Here is a 26,261-nt window from a genome sequence, read left to right on the forward strand (position 1 = left end):
AGAAATGTGAATATCACAGACTTATCGATTGCTTCAGTTTTGAGAAACTTGGCAGCCTGTAGCACTTTCTCACAGTCCAATGAGGGAAATGTTTACGCCTTCAAAAACAACACAAAATCTAATTTTCACAAATTGTGAGATCACAGTACATGTCTTAATAGGCTATTAAAAAAGGTCACAAAGCACTATTGACTTTATTTTGCACCACTTCACGCTTCTGGCATGGACATATTCTCTCATAATGGACATTAGAAGAGTAATAAAGTCAATAAAACACCACAGAAAGACAAAAGACAAAAAGGAGACTAACCATTGTTTCCAATGGTCTAAACAAATGTACCATTGGACTATGCTTTCATTAGCCTCTTTGTGTAAGTGAGGTGGTGAGGAGGCATGATTGTAAGTGATGCGGTCCAACATTTTTCTGCCAGTGTCACAGCAGTTTTTGGGTGTCACCCTCTAAGCCTGTGAAACCTTTTTACTGCAGTGATTCAGAAAATCTTTCCTGTATAACCATGTTAGAGGACTCTGCCTAGTGAATCAGGGTTACAATATATAACAATGTTTTTTTTTTTTATGTCTCACCTAAGCTGTTGTAGTGTCTACACTGAGCAATGTATTAAATCTGACATTTAGTTATGTTAGCACCAATTACATCACCATTGAATATTGAGGTGTCTAGAGACCTTTATTATCTACATTTCCCTGTCAGCTACACTTCCTCCTTAACTTTATTTGTTGCTGACAGAACCCTTGGCATCTCTGGTTTCATTTCAAATAGAAAGCTGAGGATGTGAGAAAAGCCTGACCATTCCAATCTTGCCAAACACATGCAGGTATAGGTAGAGTTTAAAGGTCTAACACTCCTGAAGGCAACATAACATTTTTTTTTTTTTTAAGTTGATATAATTCAAGGAAAATTCAGCCTCAGGGAAGAATGATTTCTTTTGAAATCATCTTGTGAGCAGTTAGAGCTGAGCTGCAATCACTCCCAATACATCAGTCTGGTGTCACACCCACACAATCTCATGTCACAGAGAAGATGAAAATGCCATGAGCAAGTGACTGATACCTGCCCGGATCCTCGCAATGGCTTCTTTGCAGGAGAAGACACAAAAACAATGGCACCTGCTAGAATTATTCATGTGGCTGTGTGCACTGTTATTCACACAAGATAAAATGAAAAACAAGTACCGCTTCCACTTTTTTTTTTACCGCATGATTTATTCAGCGGCATACGGTGTTTCAACTCCCGGTCATCACCCAATGGCTACCTTATGCATAGACAGGAATTCAGACATAGTGGGGACTTTAATTAAGGATAGGAACAGTATGTGAGTTTTTCTTGCGAGTGTGAATTGAGATTTCAATTGTGTAGAGTTAATAGGTTCAATATGTCTTTTGATTGTATGTACGCTGCTTCAAACACAAAAAATATCCCTTTTTTTTCCTCCAATTTGAGATCCTGTTTTTAATCCCCTAATACATAACACAGACAGAGACACATGAGTGTCACAGTAATGATGAAAGCGCCTAAGCCAGTTGACTGATACCTGCCCAGATTTTGTTAATGGTGCCATTCTGATGACAAACGATCACGGCAGACAGCTGTAATGCGACTTCATCTTCTGCTAGTGTCATTACACGAAGCCCATCACAAATCAAGGCCTTTCCAAGCCCTGATGAGCAGAAAAAAATAGCTCCTGATGAAATACTTATTCATACAGGTAATCATAAATCTGAGGAAAAACGGAGTGGAAACGCATGTAAGTGGCTCGCAGCGAGGTTTCAATCTGCTTGGCAAAGAAATTATTACTTTTTTTTTTTTTAAATGAGCTATGCTTGTTATCAGATAAATAGAATAGGTCTTGGGTGATCATTTTCAAAGAAGCCAGTCTTGATTCTTCTTTTTTTCCCCCCACATATGATGATTCTTGGCACTTGAAGCTTGGTAATCAGATGTTATACTTTATGCACCAGTAAATTTTCCAGAAAAGCTCACATGAGTTCAAATTCATCTTTTTAATATAAAAAAGGATGATGGTAATCTTTTCCTCAGATATGTTAGAACTAGTGAAATAAGTCCTTGTGCACAGTATTTATAAGCTATATCATGGTTTTTATATCACCATCTTTCAAAAAAAGCGTGTCATCTTTTCATTGAATTCCTAATATCTTTAATAATATGTATGCTAATATCAGTAGAATGGCATATCAAATTTAATAAATCTTTTTTAAGCTTTCCACTGAAACAATCTAGCAAGAGGAGAAGAGTTGATTGTGTCTTAATCTAGACATTCTTATTCTACCCTGTTCCTCCCATAATACGCAACTATTGATGGATTCGTCTGTATTAAAGAATTTTTGATCTCACAGCAAATATTTAGTTTACAGGCTAGCCCGTCCTCACAAGAAAAACAACAGTATAAGTCTGAACATTTAGGCTGGCAAAATGACCTATAGTTACGTTTATGCTATCTAGTAACTGTAGTATTTGTGATGTGTGCATTGAGCAAAGCTTGGAGGTACCAAACGTTTGGAAAGAAAGACAGGAAAAACAGCCAGAGGAGAAAATGCAAAACATGTTTCTTTTTCTGCTAAAAGAATTGACTTTATTTAGTTATCTATTTATTTTACCAATAAGAAAACCAGTTTTTAGTCCAAAACATACTATTTCCTAGTGGGGGTTTAACCCATTAATGGCTTTCTCAACTGTTGGATAGATTTGATTGTGATATCTTGTTGAAAAATGTCTTGTACTTACTGTAGCTGATTTAGCACTCAGGTGCAGTATGTTAGACCCCACAGAAATCCTCAGGGTTTACTGCAGTTGTAAAAATCAGACCTTTTCTTATATGGCTTCCTTCCATTAAGGGTATTTACAAACATAAAGTTAATTTGCTCTGGTCTGGTTAGTATATTTGGTACATTTTCCCATTGTTTCACTTTCTTTTCACAAAGAGAAAAATCCTAGTGAACCAAAATGCATCACTACAATCCTCATGAGAAAGTCCTGAATAAGGTCCTATCTGCCAAATATCAAAAATGCAATGTACTTCGTTGTTAGTCCAGGTTGAACCTCATTCACTCTCCGGCTAGTTGCTGTCTGCATCCCAATATGCAAAGCATATTGAGCCTTTTAGCTCAAACTTGTATGCCTAGTAGTTGGCCGGGATCAAGGTTGGATCACATTGGGAATAGACCAACACCACATCCTCAAAGGGTCTCGGTACAGTTTTGGTCCACACCTGAGTACAATTGCTGTGTTCAGACCTGCCCAAACAGATCCTGAGAATGAACCAGAGTCTGACTTAACCAGACTAAAATACGCATCTCTGAAAACATCCTAAGTTAGCAGCAGAAAAGTCACTCATGGCACATGGTTTTTGGTCAAGCTTTTAAAGGTGATCATATTGTGTGAATTGCGTGACAACATTGTTAACTTTAACAACACAATCATTCTTTTTTTTCCCCCAATCATATGTCTGTATTTTAAAAAACACATAAAGTGTTTCTTTGCATTGTTATGTTATATGAAAAATGTTTTATTTATGTTCACTTTCACTAGCACAAATAATGCAGACTGTCAACAGATTGTTGCTGTCCATATAACATGACATCTCAATCATTTGGTTGAGGGTGACGATTGAAATAATAATAACTGTGTCATTGGGTGAGACCATAAAAGGACTTGAGAAACTATTCTCACATCTTATTCCAACATAATGCCATTTTTCCACTATGAATGATGTATTTCTGCTATTCACAATCAAACATAAGGGGCAAAGTAGTAGCAACACAATGAAAAGGGTTTGATTGCCGTTATTAGATTGCATTCAACTACCTGAATGGGCTCTATGAAATGGTGGCATATGTAAAGCAGAGTTAAGTGAAAACAATGGATAGAAATGACAATTCTAAAGAAAACAGAATGTTTAATTATATGCAATAACAATAATCAATGCACTGATATAATGATATGCTCAATATTCCTGTTAAAAGCACTGTCATAAATCAATAAGCAATCATATTTACCTCATGTAACACATATTTATTCATACCATTGACTGATGTGTTATCAATCATCCTAACCTTTACTACAGTAAGGCAAGTGTCAACCAAAGCTTAAAAAAATCAAAAATGGAAATGCAGACATTCCGATGTGTCGCCCAGTATTGATTGTACCTCAAACCAGTCAGCTATTTTTCCCTTCAACTTTTTTTTTTTTTTCCCAGAAATGCCAGGGAGCAGACGATAGCTTATTAATTTGACTCTGAATAAATGGAGCTTAATTATATTCAGTCAATGTTCCAAAAAGCTTGAGGCTTCATTCATTATGGCTTGCAATCACACACTACTTAAAAAATAAATAAATAAATAAATAAATAAATAAAAAAAAGTTCATCCAGGAAGAAAAGCGGGACAAAATGAGGGACGTTCAAAAAGTTTCATCCCAGCCTCTTAGCAGTCAGAACCTTCTACACGGTAGAAGGAACAATTTGTACTCTTTATCACACTCTCACACTGGTTCACACCGGAGAGAGAGAGAGAGAAGAAGAAGAAAGAGAAATTTCATGATAGTGGAACAATTTGTTCACACCAGGAGTTTCCATTATGTTTTTTTTTTTTTTTTTTTTTCATGAGCGGTAACAATTACAATTTAGACGATGACTTCCACCCTGGGTGAGTCAGAAGGGAAAACAGAGTAGACCACATGTTGAGCTGGATGCTACAGAGAGATGGAGAGCACAAACAGGGCATTGTTGGACATTGACGTATAAAGAGGGAATCATTGTCTTCGCAGGTTTGTGGACCGCCGCTGGAGATTCGGATTGGAAGTATCCAAGAGGGAGAAGGGGAACTTAGGGGGAATTTGTGAAGGTTATCCACTAAGTTGTAGGGTAAAGAGAGAGAACTCTGGAGTCAGTGCTGCAGACAGCGAGCCTACAGGACTAGATCACGGGTTCCACTGAATGGACAACAAAGTACAATTGATTGTTTGGGATCACACTGAGAAGAGTTTTTCCTTTAGTCTGCGCCATAGTGCTTCAAACCCAACAACAACTTAACCGCACTTAAAAGCAGCTTGTGTAACAGTTCTGCCAGCAAGTTAAAGAAATCCATTCTGTTTTTACCTTTAGCAAAGTCTGTTAGGTATGCATGCAGTTATGTCACAAACAAGACCTGCAGAAAAAGTGTGAGTCATTTCCTTATACCAATAACATTATGGAGGTGCTTTCTTCCGTTCAAAGACATTGCAGCTCAGAATGAGGAGGACTGAGAGCTGTGTTTCCACGTGGTCCAGAGTTATTTTCACCATGAATGAAGCAAACTCAAAGGTTTAAATACTCAAGAGCGCAAAGCAACGGCTCCAGAAATACATGTCAAACACAGGTTTACATACATTAGTATCTAAAAAGTTATATTCTTCTTCAGGCAAAAATTCCCACCTTGATACATAAAGGGCACGCTACTTCCTGGTCTGGTTCGCATGCAAAAAAACAAGTCAGTTTGTACAGCGCTTTTGAGGAGATTTAAACTTTGAAGAACTTTGACATCCAAAATTTGCACTCTTTTAAAATGACAAACTGTTGTGACAGTTCTGACCTTTAAAGAACAGAGAGAATCCAAGATGGAAGACGCTACAGTATCATATTAGCTGTGTGGCACCATGCGATTTTATGTGACCCTGCTGTGCCAAACTACAAACAACACAGAGCTTTCTTCTTCGTATGTATTTTCGCCAAGCAGATATAGCATCAGCACACACTATGTATTCATAATGCCTGGATAAATTAGGGTTAAAGTGTTTATTCCCCACAGTTCCCTTTGTTTTGACATTTCATAGTCAGCTTTGCATCCATTTCAGTCACATTCATTAGAAAATTGAGCCTCACTCCCCACCGCATTGTTGAAAGACAGAGTAAGAGTCCGAGAATGCTTGTAAATTCTAATTATTATGTATAAAATATCCCACCAGAATGAAATATAACCCAGACTGGAGCAAGCTGAGAAGCAACTGATATTTCACTCGGAGTAACACATTTTGTATGCAAAGAAAAATAAATTACCTGAAAGGAGCAGTGGGGTAGGTGTGGGGAGGGTGAAAATGGGGGGGGGGGTCCCTCTACTTGGACAAGGCTTCCCACATTTTATTGCAATTTTCTCACCAGTATAATCAAAAGGCTGCAAGTCAGCCAGTAGATGGAAGGGGACACAGTGCAATATTACAGAAGGATAATGAAAATGTGCAGAAAGTACAGTCTGGTTTGTGAAATTCTTTTAAAAAAATTCTTAACATTTTTTTTTTTTTTTTTTTTTTGCTGCCAACTTAAAGACAAAACTTTTACAATAAAATCATTCCCTCTCAAAGACTTTGCAGAGCTTGTTCCATGAGAACACGTAAAGGGACGTTTTCTATACGCACAGCAAGGCTTGCACAGGAGCAAAACTTGAAAACTTACAGCTTAACAGTAAACCACGCTAAATAAACAAGCTTCTATCACCTGCCTCCTTAGCTACAGGTGCGCATCAGTGTCTACAGCTAATGTTGTCCCAGTTCAGATCCTTTCCCTCTTATGTGTGACACAGAGCTGATGGCTTCTAATGAGTGTGAAAAGCAAAAAGCTGCATGGTGTCGCTTTTTATTTTTCCCCCCCCGAATCCTCATCTGCACCACTTGGATATGCTGTTGAGAAAAAAAAACAAAAAAAAAACATCACAAGCCCTCTGACCTACATGCAAGTCGTATTCAAACACTGGCCAGAATTCACCAGCGTTGCCATGACGATAGATGAAAAATCTTACTGTACTGTGTATCATTCACGTGAGACAACTGTCACATTTTCAGTGCCCGCAGCAGCTTGGCTTAATTCCCAGAACTGGCTCTTTTGTGCACAGAGGTGGTAGTAAGAAATGCAGTTAAGACAAAGAGCGACCGTCTTTGCTGTTTGTCTCTTTGTTACCGGCGCCACCGTCTGCTGATGAAGTCATCACCAACTCGCACAAAAGATCAGAAACAAGGAAAAACCTTCATTGAGCTAATTTCCACTGTGTACTGTTTACCAGGGTATACATGAAGCGTACCCTGCAGCGGGAAACGTATGTTTTAATCTTCTCTTTTTTCACTCCTGACAGCAAACTCATGTTCGCATGAAGAGACACGAAATATACAATATTCACTGCAAAAGGCAAACACACACGCACACACACACACACAAGAGTGTTGACAATCTAACACTATCCCCCTCTGACCCTGTCACTTCTGAGATGACAAATCACCCACAAGCCGGCGAGTCACGTGACCTCATCTGTGTTGGCGAGTCGGCGTTTCTGACAGGCCTCTCCACAAACACTGACAACACGGATGTCATATCTTATTGACCAACAATCCATGCTGGCATTTGGCTGTCTGTGTGTGTGTGTGTTTGTGTGTGTGTGTGGGGGGGGGGAGTGTGTGCATGATGTGTTTCAGTGGCCTCCTTCCATGCAAAATAATCTATGGTGACATTCAGTAACCAGCAAGTGTGACTGATATCTGACTGATGTTTTTTTTTTTTTTTTTTTTTTTTCATTTAGGGACCAGAGCTAAAAGATGTTTGCTGTCCTGCATGCAAAAGTATAACTACTCTACTGGTGTCCTTGGAGACCCCAAGAATATGTAAGAAACAACCATCATAGCAAAATGTTAACTTAACGAAAGAAAAACGAAAATATATACTTTTCTTTAATACAAATTGCAGCTTTTATCTCAACTACAATCTTTCCACAAAGCCCTCAAAATGACTGATAGAGTGCCCCCTAACCCAGTATCTCCCTGTTTAGATTTATACATTCTCCGAGCAAAGCATTAAAAACAGATTTTATGCATCTGAGGGAAATTCTGCAGCAGTTACCATCAACATTTCAGATGCGCCATAAAAGAGACTTCATATAAATTATGACATCGGAAGATTTTTTTTGCACACGAGGAAGTGCTTTTTCACTGCTAAAAGAACCATCCGGAGAGCCATAAAGAGAAAGCATAATGCTTTGAGTGAAGCGAGGGAGTTTTACAGGGATGTTAGCATCTTATGGGTTATAGAAAAATAGCAAACATTCAGAACTAAAGGCTAAATCAAAGATACTGTGACTTGAGGGAAACTGCTTCCAATCAGTCACGGAGCAGCCGCTTTCGAGTCTGTGAGATAAAACTCATCAGACTTGTTGTTCTTTGATCTTCAGCCCTGCAATGCATTGTTTGCACCCGCAAATATCAAGTGACTGGTTGAGAACATTGGATTGTTTTGTGCGAATTCACTTTTTAAGGTGTATTTTAGACTGAAATAGAAACTTTTTTTTTTAGGGATTAGAAGCAAACGGGATCACAAAACTAAGAAGAATGTGAAAATAAAAAAGAAGAAATACATGATATCCTGTCTTGTTTAGCACAAAAAAACTTTAATCCAACAAGCCACGGGCATGGCTTTGGTGAAGCATTTATTCTTTCATGTAAGCAGCGAGCTACAAGTGCAACAAAATACAGGGGAGAAAAAAAAAAAAAAAAAGAGCAGAAAAATACAAAACTAGAAAGCCATGACAACAGGAGCAGAGCCTGAGAGGAAAAAAAAAACCTGAAAGAAGATGGGCTTGAATGTTTGTACCTGAAGCACCTTGAAGTTGGAAGGTACAGTAAACTATTTTAAACTGAAAAGGCACCATTGAGGTTAAAGTTGAAGTTTTCCTCAACAGCATGCTTTTGGCTCTCAACAGGGCGCTGCTGCTGCTACCCGAGCTCCAAGTTAGATGTTTTCATCCCTTTGTCCCCATGTCCCTGAGTCTTTCTCACTGATTTCACAGGACAATTTATCCAGCATATATACACCGAAACCCAACTCTGAACTCCCTCCACCTTCATGCTCCACAACAAAAAAGTGCTGTGAAGTTTTGGGGAGTTGGGGAGTTGGGGAGTGAGGTTGGTGGGAGGAGGTGTTAGGTCTTTTATTAAAAAAGAAAAAAAAAAACTTTTTCAATACGGTTAAAAAAGTAACAACTCGCTCTCTAATGCAATCATGTCTCCTCACTTATCTCTTTGGTTCAACTACAACAAAATTTGGGAAATGGGATTAGCATAATAGAATTCCGATTAGCATAATGGAATGGCGTGCATGCTTTAAGAAATTGTGTGTGCAGACTGGCAATATTGGAAGGTGTATAAAGACTTTTGTAATAGGGTAAACTGATAAGATAGCTGGTGACTGGGATGGTGGATTTGCAGTTTGAGCCCCCTGGTATCTCAGTTAACATGATCAGTCAGTGATGTTTGCAATGCATTGAAATGACTTGGTCCCTGCTATGTGAAAACACCATACACACAACCTTAAAGGCCCTGAATACCTATCCTCTCTATTAGCTTCTTACTATTAGCGATAGAGTACCACTTAAACAGTTTTCTGTTAAGGTTACAACAGTTTTTGGTTCATTCACATGAGATTTCTGTATTTGTCTTGTTGTTTGTTTAGGTTGCCAGCACTGAGAGTCATATCTGATCAAACCATATACCCACACAGTTCTGAAGAAGCAGGTGAGCAAAGTTTTGACTATTAAACTCTTTATGAATAATAACTTACAATGTTTTTTTTATTCAAACTTTAAGTTTTATTGTTTCTCCTTTAGCTGTGAATATTTAAAGTGATAGAAAACTACTTAAAGATCCCCTCCAGACATGTTTTAAGATAATAATTTGTGTTTGATATGTTTTTTTCAACAACAAAGTTCATTTATCTCATTAAAATCCTTAAAATGACATCTCCTCTGCACTGAACTGCACTGAACCCACATAGTGTAAGACCACGATTGGCTCCAAATTAGTTGTGATGTCACAAATCCTGCTCATAGTTCCACCAGACTCACATTTCCTATGAGCATTGATACATTTTCCACTTTCAGCAGATGAATGTGAAAACCAATTCTGCACATATATCATTCTGCACAGTGAAGCTTAAACATCCAAATGAAGTAACAATAAGCAAAACACATCTGTGAGCGGAGGGGGAGGATTTAAGATTTTAAACCAAGTTTTCCAGTGCTTTAAAAGGAAAATTTTCAAATGCAACTGACTTGCAACTTGATTTTGACAAGCCAATTTTTCAAGTTTTTCAAGTATTTAAGTGGATTTAAGACATGACTTGCTTGCTTTGTCAACACTTTAGACTTGGACTTGCTTCGATTTACTTCCACCTGCCCCACAACAAACATCTTCTATATTCATAAAGTGGGTAATTGTGTGATCCAGTGGAAGAACAAGCAGAGAGCTTTGATTCTCTACTACCTAGATTTTGGAAAGTACCAGCTGCATTAATAAATATTGATTGCACTATTATGGATAACCCATGAATGGTGTTGTGGTGGGGATTTTCAATTGAACTCGGTGCAATTATGCATGCCCAAACAAATCAAACCCAATGCTTGCTTTGGAGAAATCGCAAAATGGTCTGTGAAAGGACCAGGTGGGAGCTGTGATGTACTAGTGAGAGTGAAGCTTGTGAAACAGTGACCCCCTGATCACAGGGTATAATAGGATATGAAAACAGAATGAATGGCTCATTAAAGTTCATTACTGGGTGGAGATTTTTTTAAAAATTTTGCATGGAGAATTGAGAGTATCTGACATAGAAACATTAGCAGCCTGCTAGCCTGAAGCCGCTACTGTATCTTTTATAGCATGTGCCATTTGGTGGACACTGATCCTCAGAGCTGCACGTGAGGCCGGGAAGCCTTTTAAAATGAGAATATAACTATATTTACCTGCTTCAGTTGGCAGCTTGCTGCTCTTTTCTGAAATAAACTCGACTTATCTATGGTGTTGATATGATGCTTTGATCCTGTGCACAAAACTGATTGCTAGAGGTGTGGTGTTTTTTTGCAAATAAGGTCATCTCTTTCTCTATAACATCTGTTATAGAAAACTGCAATGAACATGTGTTCATTTGCATTGCCTATACATCATAAAAAAGCCACACACAAACACACACACACACTCACAAACATATACGCTTGCAGAGTCTCACTCACACAAACAACCATACAAACGTACCCACCTTGAAGGAACCTTGTTATCTACACAGTGCATGTTCTTATTGCATATCCAATACATCATTTGCTTGCTCAAACCAAGACGCCTGTGCTCTACTTCATAAAGTGAAGTCGGGGCAGCTTTCACTTAAGGGCATATGAGTCAGTATTGGCTAAGACATGGTATTCTTCACAGGCCCACCCACACTCTCTAAGCCAATAATCACTCCAATGCTGTCTAATGCAGCAAAGGAAGAAAAAAAAATCTATTTTTTGCTTTATATTAATTAATAGGCACAGGTATATTATAACTGACAGCTGGCATTGTTCCATGTGTGCAGAGAGTTTTTCAAAAAGCATTAAAAATGTCAACATAACACAACTGGCGATGGGGAAATCAATTTTTTTTTTCTTTAATGTGCTGTCACTTGGGTTTCCAGAAGATACAAGCCGCAGTATTTTACCTCTTTATCCTCAAATGAAGCAAGACAGCTGTGGCCTACTTCCCAGGCCAAAGGGTAACATTTACTTGAGGGTATGTGAATCACTATTAGCTAATAGTCAGCGCAGTTACTGCTGTAGTAGCTTAATACAACCAAACAGAGATGAATGGGAAGTTGTTGACTTCGATTTTACATTCAGTACAAGTGCATCTTTACAGCACGTAGCATCTTTTTAATGAGTGTGATGGTTTTTGATTGTAGGAGAATGACACATCCTGGTGAAACTTGGGGGACTCTATTCTTCTGTCATACAACCCCCACGCCAAAAACCACAACACATGTAAGTGGAAAAAACAAAAGCAGCAGGGGATTTTCTGCAGCCGTTCATAACCCCAGAGAATTAAGACTTTTCCTCCGATGCCACCACGATGTTGACTGAAATCTCTCCTGGATGAATTGTCATGATGTTCGGGACACATATTCATGGCCCCCCCTTTGGGATGATCTGTAATTACTTTGACAATCCCCCTGACTTTTCCATGTAGAGCCATCATCAGGTCAAAATTGTAATTTGTGTAATACTTTGGTTTATGAGTAACACCTGCAAAACTGCAATTCCCATCGGCTTCAGCTGTATTCTGTGTTAAGATGATAAATATAGCAACAATGGTAACCGCCATTGTGAGCATGCAGTTCTAATGTTAGCATTTCGCACACTGATGATTTATCATGTGAGTCTGAAAACATAGAAGAAGATGTTCTTTATTGTAGCTCAAGATTCCATTAAATCAGTGTGGACCCTTTTTGATGATAGTTAGAACCTTGTAAATATAAATGATCTTTAATAAATGAAAAAATGAAATGTTGGATATGCAGAGAGGAGAAAAAAACAGCATAAAAACTGTAGTCATGACAGTTCCCTCAAACCGCAAGGTGTCAATCAGCCTACAGACATGAAAGACCAGCTTGATCTGTGACACAGATCCGCAGTTAGAGGGCCACGGCAGCATACTGTAGCTGTAATATTATATATATATAAAAAAAAGATACAACCTGACATTCAGCCTCGGTTTATGACACTGGTGTGCCTTTTCCTCTCATTTACCACATCATTAATTTTCACTTAAAGTCTGGAACTGCGTACATAGAAGTTGCCGTAAGGATAATTTGTGATCTTTGACATTATGAAATCCATACTTTTAGGGGTAGCAATATAGCGTAAAAAAAAAAAGAGATGTGATTTCGGAAGCAGTTTAAAGATAGATGGAGACTTTTAGCTGCGGGCGTATACAAGGAATAGATTCCAAAAAGTCACCCTCTTATACTAGGGACTGTAAGCATTCAATTCACACCAACACTGTCTATACAAGGCAGAGTGATATCAGAATTTTCCTAGACAAAATATATTTTTCAAGTTAGCTCCATGAGAAGTATACAGAAAGAAAATGGTGTTTTATTGAATGCACTGATTTATTTATACATACTATTGAACTAAACTTACTCCAAATCCAATGTACAAAAGTTCATTTTTTTTTAGAATAATACAATAAGAACATCACAGAAGCCTTGTGTTACCAGCACAGCACACACTGCACAATATGTGTAGCACATATTAAGATCCATTCACCTTGGATAATCCATGTATAACACATAATTATATGAGCTCAGACAGCCATGCAGTACTTCATAAGGCAATGTCAAGGTAACTGTTACCCTGGGGCATGTGAATCACCATTAACTAAGACACTGCATGCAGCGTCCAGGCCCACCCACTCTGTCTAAGCCATATGCACATAGCAGGTTGCGTCCAGCACTGAAAAGGCCTTTAATAAATATACAAGGGAGGCAGTGCATCAAGTTGACAGGGCATCGCCTGTGCTGTCCATGAAAAAAAAGTAATGATTCATGATTCCCAATTATGTTTTAATTCGAATCGGAGATTAGTGCCTAGTAAGGGGCGCTCAGTGCAGCGGCGGGGTGGGCGAACGGTTGGCAGGAACGGAGATAAAGCGACATCTGTCTGTAACACCAGGCCAAGAGAGAGAACGATGGGTGACATTGAGGCCGCTGGCCATGACGCACAAGAACACACACACGTATACACACACATACCACTCCCTTCCATTTTATAAATCACTGTTACCAAAGGAATTAATTTCATGTGGGCCGCTAGGAGCAGTGCTTTTTTTTTTCCGGTTAAAATCAGCAAGGCGAAAAAAATATCAATGGGAAAACCTTTTTATTTTCCTCAATTAGACAGAGAGAGCTAGAACATGAATAGCAGTGTGTGCATGAGAGAGAAAGGGAGGAGAAAGGTAAGGATTTGGATTTCTTTCGGCTATTTGTTTCTTGGCAGTATTGCTCCCAAATCGCTCGATACAATCTCTCTAAAAGTTTTTTGTTTATCAATTGTTTTCCCTTTTTTCTCTCCTCCGCCGCCCCCTCACCCTCCCACCACCTCACCCCCACGTCCCCTCTCCCAAAGGCTTCAGAACAAGAGAGCCAAGTCCAGCTGAAATCCTTCATTCATTAATGAAAGGCATCCATTACTGTCGAATGGCGACAGAGTTAATGTAAATAAATGAATTCTCCAACCCACTTAACTGCGGTTTATTATGAGCGAGCAAGGCATAATTGTGTTTCTGATCAGTTCAAATAAATTCAGACGCACAATACCCCCAACCCCCAGTGCCAGTTCTCATTTGCAAGCCAAGGTCTGCAACTAAGGGGGATATATCACATGGCTTATTACCAAGGCTTCAGCTAATGACACTGGAATATGAGAGGAAATATATTAAGGCGAATGTGTTAAAGCTTGGGCTTTGTAGGGGGGAAAGCCTCTTAAGTAAGTCAGCGGATGCGGCTGCTGCCTATAAGTTTTTAAAAAAATCACATTTTTGTATATTATAATCATAAAAAACCCATCTGCTTTGGGTGTTTTTTTTTTTTTTTTTAATTCAAGCCAACCTATAACTCTGAGATAAATAGCGTGATTTCTATTTCAGCGGCGAGGAGTAAATGGCATGTCTGTAAATGAGGGCTCCAAAGGATAATGTAAGCAGAATTTTAATAGAAAAAAAAAAAACAGTACTTTGAGATGCAATTCAACTCAAAGTACTGTATCATAAGCACATATATATTTAGCATAAGTTGCTCCAAAGGGAATTGAGCCCAGAACCTGTCAGCTTTTACATACCGAGTAGCTGAGGATCACGATTTGTTGACGCTTGTTACCAAGCTGTTACTCATGTGCTTTAAATTCACTCAACCTATAAGAGAGCAGGTCTCTCACTGATGAATAAAAGGCCACTCGGAGTAATAGACCGTCACTCATTAATCATCTATATGCTAATGTCCTCCCTCGCCGTGACACTGACCCCGCCGACGGCACGCCAGGTACAAGTGTTGAAGAACGGCTTGATGAGCGCCATCCAATCGAGGTAATGAAACCTCTCTGAATCTCTACTCGTCTGAGACAGTGTAGCACCAACAGCTGCCGAACACTGAATTATGGAGTTTCCTTGTGGGAACACAGAGTCCCGTCACCCACACGGAGCTTGAAAACACTTGTACGAGCTCTGCCAAGGCACATAACAGTCGTGCGAGAGTTGTTAAACCCTGCCCACCGTTGTGCGCTTCTATTTCTGACAGGCTGATAACTGTAAATGCGGTTTAACTCGTCACATGTCGCCAACTGTTGCATATGATGTGGCCCCTGCTGTTGTCTCACACATTTTTATTTTTTTTTTTTGCTGTCAGCCATGAGTAGTTAGTGCGGGTTTTGTGTGTGTGAAGACAAAACTGTCTCAGTAATTCATTTTTAGTGCAGCACAGAGGCTCAGGAATAAGAACTATTAAGAAGATGTATTGTGACTGTACTTGCAAGGGAATGCATCCAGGCCTTGTAGTTAGACGGTGACATTTTTTAACTGCACTTACATGCCACATGCAAGCTTCAATCAAAGCAAGCACCAAAATATGTGTTATTGTTCTCTGCAGTCACTACTGGGAGTTAAGAAAGAGGTGTTGCACGAGGAACTATTCACTAAGGTTCTGTAGTAGTCTGCCAGGTCAACATTTGGGTATGTGTCTGTTATTCCCACTCGTACTGTTTTACATCCTCAATCCGAAATGCTTTTTTAAAGCAGAGAGTCAAAATGGCCGCCGCAACGGAGCCGCCCAGCCGAGATGTGGTTTGATGCGAGAGCAAAAAGTGTGAAGCAGCAGGCATGCTTGTAATATTTCAGACGAACAAATTCAATAACTAAATGTATGAATGATGAAGGAGGAACTAATTAATGATATTGATTCAGCACATTCCCTGCGTAATGTGGCATAAAATTGTGATCAGGAAAGTGAACAAAAACATTTTGCTTTTTAATTATTTCTCTGGCCTGTTTGGAACTAAAGTTTATTTTCCAAAATCTTTTTTTTTATCAAACAATACTAATTTTTTATATGTTACAATGTTTTTGTAGCTTGTTCTCACTGACAACAGCCAAATGCGCAATTTTGGACTAAAGATTCATGATTATTTGTGATATTTTTTACTCTGCAAAGCAAAATTAAAGAATGAAAAACAACATTAAAGAGGGCATTCCACTAATTTACACATAAAGGTCAGTTTAGTCATCATATTGAGTGCTACTCTGCCTGTGAGAACACTTACATAATGTCTTCTGTGACTCTAGAGGAGATTTCTGAAGTGTTATATCAGCTTGCAGTCGGAGACAAAAACAATTCTAAAAGAAAGTTTGCATTTCCAACTGTATGCACGGAGATTGAAAACATACTATCAGATGCATTATGGTAAATGTAGGATGCTGTGTTTTTGGAGGTTGATCAATTCAAGGGACTAAAAGTCTCTCAACTTTATAAACTTGCAAAATGAAATCACCGGAGTAGCCCTTTAAAGAAACAATATGCATAATGGGCCTCATGCATTAGCCTATAGCTGTGTTCCAAACATAAGATATTTAGCAGTGCAAGAAGGCTATTAGTGGACCCAATAAAATGAGAAAATATTACTACAGCTGTCAGCATCGTGCCACCACAGAGCTGTATCATGGCAGAAATAAAGAAATGATGCCAAAAAATGTCTTTACCTAATGCAAAGTGGTCCATGACTACAATGGGAAGGAGGCCAAGGCCAAGGAGATGTGACCGCGACTCGTACGGAAGCGAGCCCGGAGCGCTCGTCAAATTTGAAAAAAATTCTAAACATGAGAAAAATCGGTGAATGTGACAAGCTGTCTTAAATCCCTTGAATTTTTCTACTTAGGAAGGGAATCTGTGTCGAAAAATAAGTTTCTTTCAGGGGGCATAATATGTCTTATTGTGTATTCAAATTAAGGACAGAAAATAACATGGAGCTAGTTTCATATTCATCACAATTTTTAATTGAAGTCATTAAGTTCTAACAGAAGACGCTGCTGAGCATATTAAGAAATGGTGTTACATCCACAGAGTACAAATGAAGAATACTGAAACACTATTAAACATGTTGTCCTATTATAATCTCCTGATAGTCAAGGTACAACATTTGGACCCTACATTCTAAATTCATAACCTTATTTTATTTTTTTTTTACAGCCAGCAAGGAGTAAAATACTATTCATTCTGGATATCAATATTAGTTATAAATCAAAGCAGCAGCATGACCAAAGTCAGTCCTGTTTCTTTGTTGTTTTCACCACGCTGCTTAGTATTCATTTACAAACACTCACCACTTGGAACTGCCCGCTTTTTCCATCGTTGGCCCCTGTTCATCTGTAATGGAGCATGAGGGGGTGCTCCAGGATTTTTGCCGACACGCGCCAACACACACTTGCTCCCTTCCCCCAGCCAGATCTTGTTTAGATGCAAAAATAGCGTACATGTTGATATCTCACATAGCTGAATGATGAATGTAAAAAAAAAGGGGATTTAACTGCAAATATGCAGTTCTGGGGACCTTTAAAATTTTGCATGTTTATAGTTAGAATGATCTCCGCTGTATAAGCATTCTTATTCATTCATATCCCAGTGAATCCACACAGAGGCATAATCTCACCAGCACACTGTGTTTTTTAATGCACAACAATGCCTGTAGCAGGGATCAAGTACATTTACAAGATTTATGTTTGTCCTTTGCGCGTCTCTCGGGGCAACAACGTGCCACAAGTTTAGGACTCAACTTTGCCTTTTTGCATTTGAACGGGCGTAAGCAGCGCACGTACAGCCCATTGTGGGAATACGCATATAATGAATCAGGAAGACAACAATAAGCGCTCGGAGGTCGTTTGGTGTCTGAGTATCTTTTCAATCATCAACACAGACGACTCTGAGGTGAAATTCCCAAGGCGGGAATCGCACCATTTGTCAGACTATTTCCAGATATTCTGTTTGCCATTCAGTGCCAGTCATGTCAGCTCAAGAACGGAGGAAGTGATGTTTGTGCAAGAATGTACAGTTTGTGTGTGTGTATGCCTGTATGTGTGTGTGTGTATTCAAAGGGGAGGGGGGAAAAAAAAATCACTTCTGTTACACTGTTGTCATGGGCTGCTTTGTAATGAAATACTGTTGAGAAACTTAATCAGTGCACCCACTTTCCCCTCAAGCTGCCTCATCTACTTCTACCTCGGTGATTTCCTACGTTTCCCAGAGTAACCTGCAGCAATTCTTAAAAATCCAGCATGTGTTGCAGCTTCATTCAGAGCTCCAACTGCTTTCATAAAATAATTTTCCAGGACTTTTTTTCTTTAACTATTTGCAGCTAGCAGATCACAACTGAGGTTAAGATTATGTGTGCGGTAGTCTCGTATAAATATGATACACTGGCATTATGAATCACAGCATGACAAAAATATGCAGCTATCCAGCCATAGAGGGAAGTACCATAATGATATTAGCATTTAAAGTTGTTTCAAACAGAAACTCACTTTATCTAAATAATAAAGGCTGTTCACACCAGCATTTCAAACTGCAATCAGTGGATTTTTTCTTTTTTTAAAGATATATTTTTGGGCATTTTTTGCCTTAAATGGATAGTTGACAGTATACAGTAAACAGGAAGCAAGGGAGGAGAGAGGGGCATGACATGCAGGGTCGAAGTAGCAATGAAGACCCACTGAATGTCATGTAAAGTTTGCTCCTATTCATTTTCTATAAGACATGAGCGATTTGCTTTGCATGGCATTGTGGGATTTCAGATGACGTGCAAGTGACCGGGGATGGAAAGTTGAAAAATGTCAGCTTTATGCAAATGGGGGAAATTCTCCTGGAAGTGATGCACTGAAACTGATGAAGTGGCTTGGTGGTGGAGTAGGAGCCTATGGGAAGATGTCTGTGGAGGAAAAAATAATTCCACTTTTATGACCCTTTCATACCAGATTACAAGGACAAGAAATACAGCTTGCATAGGGGAAGTAAATGGCCCAGGGCAGAGAAAATTGAAAGAAGCTATTGTGAATGACTATGTGAGGCAGGCTGGCATGTTAGCAGTTAGCTAGTCAGCTAGAGCAGTTCTTTAACTAGTCCAGCGAGTAGTCACTAGAACCAAATATTTTGCTAAGATGCACAGTCTAATTGCACTCTTCCACTTTGTGGTGGTCTATTCCATAAGTGTTTCTCTGTGGTTTCATGAAACTAACTAACAAGCAAAGCACTGGTACATGACTCAGGCTACAAGCTTTCAACTTTTTTGGGGGGGGATTCACAGCTGAGAGCAGCCCCTTGCATTTGAACTCCCCCATCCCTGAACACAGCCTTAATTTCAGCTGCCAGCTGTTGAGCAGACATCAAACACTTGGCTCTCAAAAAGGAAAAAAAGGAAAAGGTGTAATTTTTTTTTTTTTTTTTGAAAGATATACCACTTTTCTCTCATCACCTATGACTGGAAAAATTCTCAGGCGTGTAACCTGTCATGTCTCTCAGCCAAGTCGTGGCAAGAATTTATGACGCTACAGTTGCCTTTTTTGACACAGTGACATCACATCAAGCAAAAATATTGTGTAGTCTGAACCTGGCATTACTGTCCAACATGTAGCCACTGGTTAAGGAGTTAATACTGGAAATACAGAAAAATACTTTGTGTTTGATAATAGCTGGGTTGACAGTCTGTGGGTGTGCTCCCTGTGTACCAGGCTACAGACAAAATAAATGTAGATGCACACACTTTTGCATGTGTGTACCTGTGCGTAGTTGCAGAAGTTGAAATAATGACCAAAATAGTTTGAGCTGGCCATTAAGGGATGGCAACCTACCTCACCTCCCCACTGCACTATTATGCATTACAGCTGGCCTTACTTTTACTCCCACCACAGTACAGGGAGTTCTGGCTTTTAATGCAGATTAAAGATTTAGCCTCATTGTTCCTTCCTGAGAGCATTGTAACAATGATTCGCAAATGGACGTACGAGATATACCCCGTGTCCAATGAAATACGGGGTTTGTAGTGTGTGAACATGTGCGTGTCTACCGTATGTGCGTGTGAGAGAAAGTGAGAGTCTGTGTATACTATGTGCGCATGTGTTCGAGGTAGTGTCTCATTTATTTATTTATGCCAGGGAGATGCTTTACGCAGCAGAGGAGAGGCTGCATGAGACCCTTCATCTGTAACAAGAGCCTTTGTATCGACACATGCTCAGTTCTCATCACTAGTAGAAGAATGGAAACACAGAGCTTATCACCATAATTGGTTACCAAGAATGCTGGCAGTAGTTTGGACTTTTTTTTTTTTTTTTTCTTTTTCAATTTCCTGCTGTGAAATTATGCTCTTGTATTCAAAGATAGTAATGATACTTAGCAAAATACAGTAGCTATTGAATATTTATGAGAGAAAAATTGCAAATAGCATCATTAAGGGTGACTGTGGGAGGTATATAGGCAGTAACAACTACAGTATATGAAATATTATGAAGGGAATTAATTAATTATTCAATACTCCAAAGTATAGTGAAGATAGAGTAAGAAAATGTTCATTCTGTAGTAAACTTACTGTTCACAATGGCGTTCAACTGAAAGGTACCCAGTGGAATTTGTGACCACTAGAAGCACTATGGAGCTTTTTTTTTTTAAGTGTGAGTCCCTGTTAAGTTTGTATCTCATGCTCATGCATGAGGTCACAATATATAGTCTTTCCGAATGCTTCACACTATTCCAATGATCAGCAGTTGGTGCCAATAATGTGCCAAGAAATGTACCAATGTACTTTTATACTTAGATTTCTGTCTTGTGATTTCTGCCTCCATCACAGTATTTAAAAAAGGAAATATTCAGTCTTCACCTGCTTCAAATGACGTTGTTAAAGTAAAACCAAAACCTCTATAGTGCAAACATGCTTATATCATCGTTCAAAAGATGGAGCAATGTGGTGTACCAATACATAAATCCCACAAAGATTAACATCTTCCTCGAAAATAAGGTGTTAATCTCACTGGGATTTACCTGATTTAATCTTGATTTTAAAAACTAAACTTTTCTTCCCGTTAGCTACAGTAGCTAACGGGTGAAAGCCTGTAGTGACGTACATTTGCCTGTGCAGTATTCCATATTTATCTCATAGCAATAAGACAATGGAAAGAGGTTGGCCACCTAACAAATTATTATATAGCTACCAGGCGAAACAAACAAGCTGTCCTCTTCCTCCTTTGGTTGTGCAATGGCTGACGCACTTCCTCTGTGCTATAAATCGAGCCTTCATTTTCACAGGACATCATACCTGGTGGCAGACAGAATAATATAGTGAAAATGAGGCTTATAGGGAACCAATCTAAACCCCGCTGGTGTCATTATTCTATAGCCATCACACTGTGCGATCAACATTTACTTCATAATGATAAGTTAAAGCAAAGACATTGTCTATTTTCAATTTAATATAGGGAAGGGTTATGTAGACATGCAATAAATTATATAGATAGATATAGATTATATATATAGATTATACAGATCTCTTTTTAATGTCTGAATGCATAAAATTCTAATGGATTGATTGCTATAATGTTCTGTATAATAATTATTTCTGGTTGGACTGACAGCTTTATACTGCTCAGCATGATATCACTGCCCAAGCTTACTTAGTGGAAGTATTACAAAAATGCACTGAAAGTTGCTCCCGCATGCCAGGCATCACCCCCTGTGGTTGTATTTATGTTTATGCACCATGTGCTCAGTCCCAGCGATCAGCACTGATGTTTTTTTTTCCGACAGGCCCTGAAGGTTAATGAAACAGTAAAATGCAGTGGCCCTGGACAAAAAAACATAGGGGATATAAACTATGTGCCTCGGAGTAGGTCAAGCATCACAAACTGAGGAGACTTTTGGAGATTCAAAAGTTAGGGTGGAGGTAAAAAAAAAAAAATCTACTTGGACTGGTAATATTTTCCTCAGAGCAGTTGTTATTTAGATTTATTTAGATACACCACCCTTGCCTTTACCATCTCCTGGGTAGCCTCATCAATACCTCATCATATGAAACTGTACCTCAAGAGTCTGTGGGGCTGAGGTATGCTTCCACGCAAACGCAATGAAGCAACAAAAAACAGGTGTGGAGGAAGAGGTAGCAAAGTAGAGAGGAAAATAAATGCCAGCTCTCTGCTTTATCACAGAGATAATAATAAAGGGGCTTTTCAACAGACACTTGAATCAGCCGCATTAGAATGTTTGCAGCAGCATTTCACGACTCTATAGCTTGGATCACCGCCAAGGATTTTAACTATAGGCTATCTATTTCATTTTACTCCCATAACTTCCAGTTCAAAGCAACGGAAATGAATGGCAGCTTTTTTTCCAGACAAGTAACTGCAGAACCTACAGTGATGAGGATTTTAATTTGCAAGAGTGACCTTCAAATTTACCGGTCTGCAGAGTATTGATGAAACCATAAGGCTTCTAGAAAAGTGTATCATAAAATACTGTTTACTACTTACTGACAATGAGTTTCTACTTATTCTATTCTTTATTTAGATACTGGTGGGTTTTTTTGTAGACACCCACTTTGCATTGTGAGGCCTCACAGCTCACAGCTCTCTGGGTGCTGGATGCCAGAAAAAAAAGAAAGAAAATATCATGTTTTTGCAGACAGGCATCATTTTAGTCACTGACCTCTCCTACTTGTCCTCCCATCCCAAGCAAATTGTGGAAACACCACAGAGAGACAGGAACTACATTCCTAACAGGGAGGATTGTGCTTCATAATTTATTCCTCTACATCCCTTTTAAATCTCCCCCAAGGCATTCTGTGGTCGTGTGTGTCTGTCTTTGTGTGCATTCTTGCTTGCATGCATGTGTAGAACCTTTTAACACTTGAGCAATCCTGGTGACCACTAACGTCAGAGAAGGATAAATCGGACCAACCCAGCAGATAACTGCACGTATGAATGCACTAAGAGTGTTTCCCCAGCCATGTCAAATAAATGCCAACTTAATTAATTAGTGTTATTTTTTTTTTTTTTTTTACGGGAAGTGGAACCCTTAAGTAAGGGCTGACTCTGCACACAAAAGGATGATGAATAAGACGAAAGAGAGGTAGTTTGGTTTATAATGCCGCCTGTGTGTTGTGATGATAGTGATACTGGTGGCAAAAGCTACCTCTTATAGCCTCTCTGTGGACCATAATCACCACATTTGTTGGGTGCAGAGACTCTGAGAAACAGTTAACGACCCTGTAAACAAGCGAGTGCTCCCTGCCTAGCTAGCACATTGGTAAATGTCAAGAGGGAGAGGAGGAAAACAGACCAGAGTATTGCTGTGTGCAGCCCGTAGGCAGGATAGAATATTTCTCTCATTCTGATGTGATGGTGGACAATTATAATGGGGATGAGGGCCATTCAAAGGCATAAGTCATTGGGGTCAAGGTTGAGGGTCATTTATGTGCGTACACACACAGATATGTATTGATAAGTGAATCGATTCTTTTCTTGCCTCAGGTCATCCGGAACCTAACCAATAAAATGAAGGCAATAAAAGAATTCAATCAAGAGCCACACATTTCACAAGGGAGGTCAAAAGGCACTTCACATTTCTATGAAAACATTTGACATTTTGTTTGATGGAAATGTGAATATTCTCCACATGACTATATTATTTTTGATAGAATGTCTTTTTCAGCAACTTTGAGTTACACAGTCCCTTCTCCGTTTAGGAGAAGTAGCCAAGAAAGCAGTACAAACTCAGCATAAAAATGTTGTACACACAACGAATAAAAGTGTAAAAGCAAAATAGCATCAAAGTCACCAAAACAAGTCAGCAAATTCACAAGAACACCAGTAGAAAGGAGTCCAAAATCATACCAAGACATATGTGCTGAAACTTGTGTAACTCTTCAGTAAATACAGTTTAAATTCAACAGTAAAGACTAGCTGCCTCAAACCTAGACTTCTCAAACCAAGAAGTCCTATTGTGTTTCTAAACAGTAACCAACAGGTTAGGTAAGAACATGGTGACACTTTATAATAACCATCATTAATAAATGGTAAATTGATGGTGAGACATTATGACACATAGTGTAATATCTTCCTGCTTAGCAAAAAGAAAAATCCATATCAAACCAGCACCCTGTCTTACCTTTTACTTTCCATTTTTCTCCAAATGCTGCAATTACAATTTGTCATTACAACTTAACTATACAGTTTCCCTAATGTAATGAATGAGTCGGCCTGGGGTCCATTACAATGTTCTTTTGCAAGCCAGTCATGCCATTCAATCACTGCAGGTGGTCTACCAGTAATTCTACTGTAGGATTACCCCTTAGCCTCCACACAATCTCTTTTATAGGGCTCTCCAGGCCCTCTCTAAATGTTGGGTATGAACTCCTGATTGTGCATCAACAAATGCTGCACTGTGGTTCACTGTAATATCTGTAAATTAGCTGAGGCAGAGCATGTCAGTAAACCTTCCACTCATCGCTGATTATGATGGACCCTCTATTGGCATGGTGAGCTATGAGTGGAATCAGTTTTCTTCTAGTCCTACTTTCAACCAACTGGAGGACTGGTTTTGCAGATGAGTCTCCTCTGTACTTCATACCCAGCATCCCAAACATCCACTCCCTACTTTTTCATCCACCATCCGTCCCCCCCTCGCCAATATTGTGACAGTAATTTAAAAACAGAAGATGAAAAAGACAAGACAGGACAAATATTTACTTATAGTTTGAATTTGTTTTCATAGACCATGGTAAAGTGTAAAAGAAAAGTAATAATTTCAGCTCTGGGTAATAATGGTGGAGTGGCTAGCTAAATTATTAATATTAAATGTAATAGTTTTACTTTTATAATAATAACTGTACTTGCCTCTCTTTTATGTCGGAAGTAACCTCCTACATGCTGTCCTCTTTGTCTTTGTAGTCTTTCCATTGCCACCACACATGCTCCTTGCACTTTTCTAGCCATCTGGGACAAGGTTGCCGAGCTCTCTGCTATGTTGTCTTCCATCATATCAATTTGACATAACCAATGTCCTTGAGAAAACCTTGAAAATAAATGAGAAAATGCATTAACAGAAATGCAATGGCAAGAGCTGAATGAGTAAACAATGTAGGAATTACGTTTTACTCGTATTTGATTTGATCTGTAATGATAAATATGTGTTACTTAGATAATAGTATGGTTGATTGTTAAATGTTAAACTAACCTGTACACAATTCACATCCAATTGAAGAGGGAGACCTTGGAATGGCTGAAAATTGAGTTGTACCTAATTGACTTCCTTATTTGTCTGCTTCATGGCTGCTTTGCTGACACCTCCTGGGAGATGAGTGAAAAGTAAAACAGACAGGAAGAAAACTGTACAACTGGAAGATACCTGGACATTTCCACTTTATGCTACTTTATAATACTACTCTACTACATATGAGAGAAACGTATTTTACTTTAACACCACTACTTGTGTATGACAGCTATAGCTACTAGTTACTTTAAAAATCAAGCTACATATGAAAACAATGAGTTTATAAATCATAATAATCTCTGATGAGAGCATTCAACTGTGTAATGAGTACTTTTGATACTTTAAATACATTTTGCATGGGACTACAAAACACTTTCATTTCACTGCTTTGTGGACATGTTTCAATTTTTTTCTGCTACATTTACAACCAGCACTATGGAGAATAAACAAATCATCGACTTAGTATGAGTCTCTGTGAATAATTTTTACAATTGCATCATGCTTCATTCTTCTCTTAAAGGTGCAGCGTGTAAGATTTAGTGGCATCTAGAGGAACGGACTTTGCATAAATGGAATAGAATATTCATAAGTATGATTTAATGCCATGAAACTAAGAATCATTGTGTTTTTGTTACCTTAGAATGAGAACTTTGTCCCCCTCCACAGACACAGCCATGTTGTGCTACCATGTTTCTACAGTAGCCCAGAACAGACAAACCAAACAGAGAGGGGCCTTGTGCCGTTTTTCGCAAGTTTCATGGCCACCGTAGGTTCTCCTACGCACTTGGAAGGGGAGGGGGTATTCAATTGGTTGCAATCTGCAACCTCCCTTGTAGATGCCACTAAATCTTACACACTGGTCCTTTCAGTTCATGGTTAAGTGATATAAATTTACACAGATTTATGCATCATTTCAGGAGTGCCAGAATCCCAAACACACATCAACAAAGACAAACGATGATCTTCAATCAAAATAAATTGCTGAGTTGACCAAAGGAAGAGACTCCCTTTTGAGGGAGTTATCAGAATGTAAGTATTAAATTTACAATTACATAATCAGTAAGTAATATTTGTGCACATAAAAAGGCACATTGAAAAGCACTTACTTACTTGGGCAGA

At 38.9% G+C, this 26,261-nt stretch overlaps 1 long non-coding RNA gene across 3 annotated transcripts in view; it reads left to right on the top strand.

The window, feature by feature from the left end:
• The first annotated feature begins 7,576 nt into the window (after window positions 1-7,576).
• Window positions 7,577-26,261, top strand: part of LOC122976305 — a 214,338-nt gene continuing 195,653 nt past the window's right edge. For all 3 annotated transcript variants that reach the window (XR_006400897.1, XR_006400898.1, XR_006400899.1), the window contains exons 1-3: window positions 7,577-7,660; window positions 9,501-9,562; window positions 26,060-26,171. This is a non-coding gene — a long non-coding RNA (uncharacterized LOC122976305). The remainder of the gene's footprint in view (window positions 7,661-9,500; window positions 9,563-26,059; window positions 26,172-26,261) is intronic.

Source organism: Thunnus albacares, chromosome 24, assembly GCF_914725855.1.
Source record: "Thunnus albacares chromosome 24, fThuAlb1.1, whole genome shotgun sequence".
Classification (NCBI taxonomy): Eukaryota; Metazoa; Chordata; class Actinopteri; order Scombriformes; family Scombridae; genus Thunnus; species Thunnus albacares.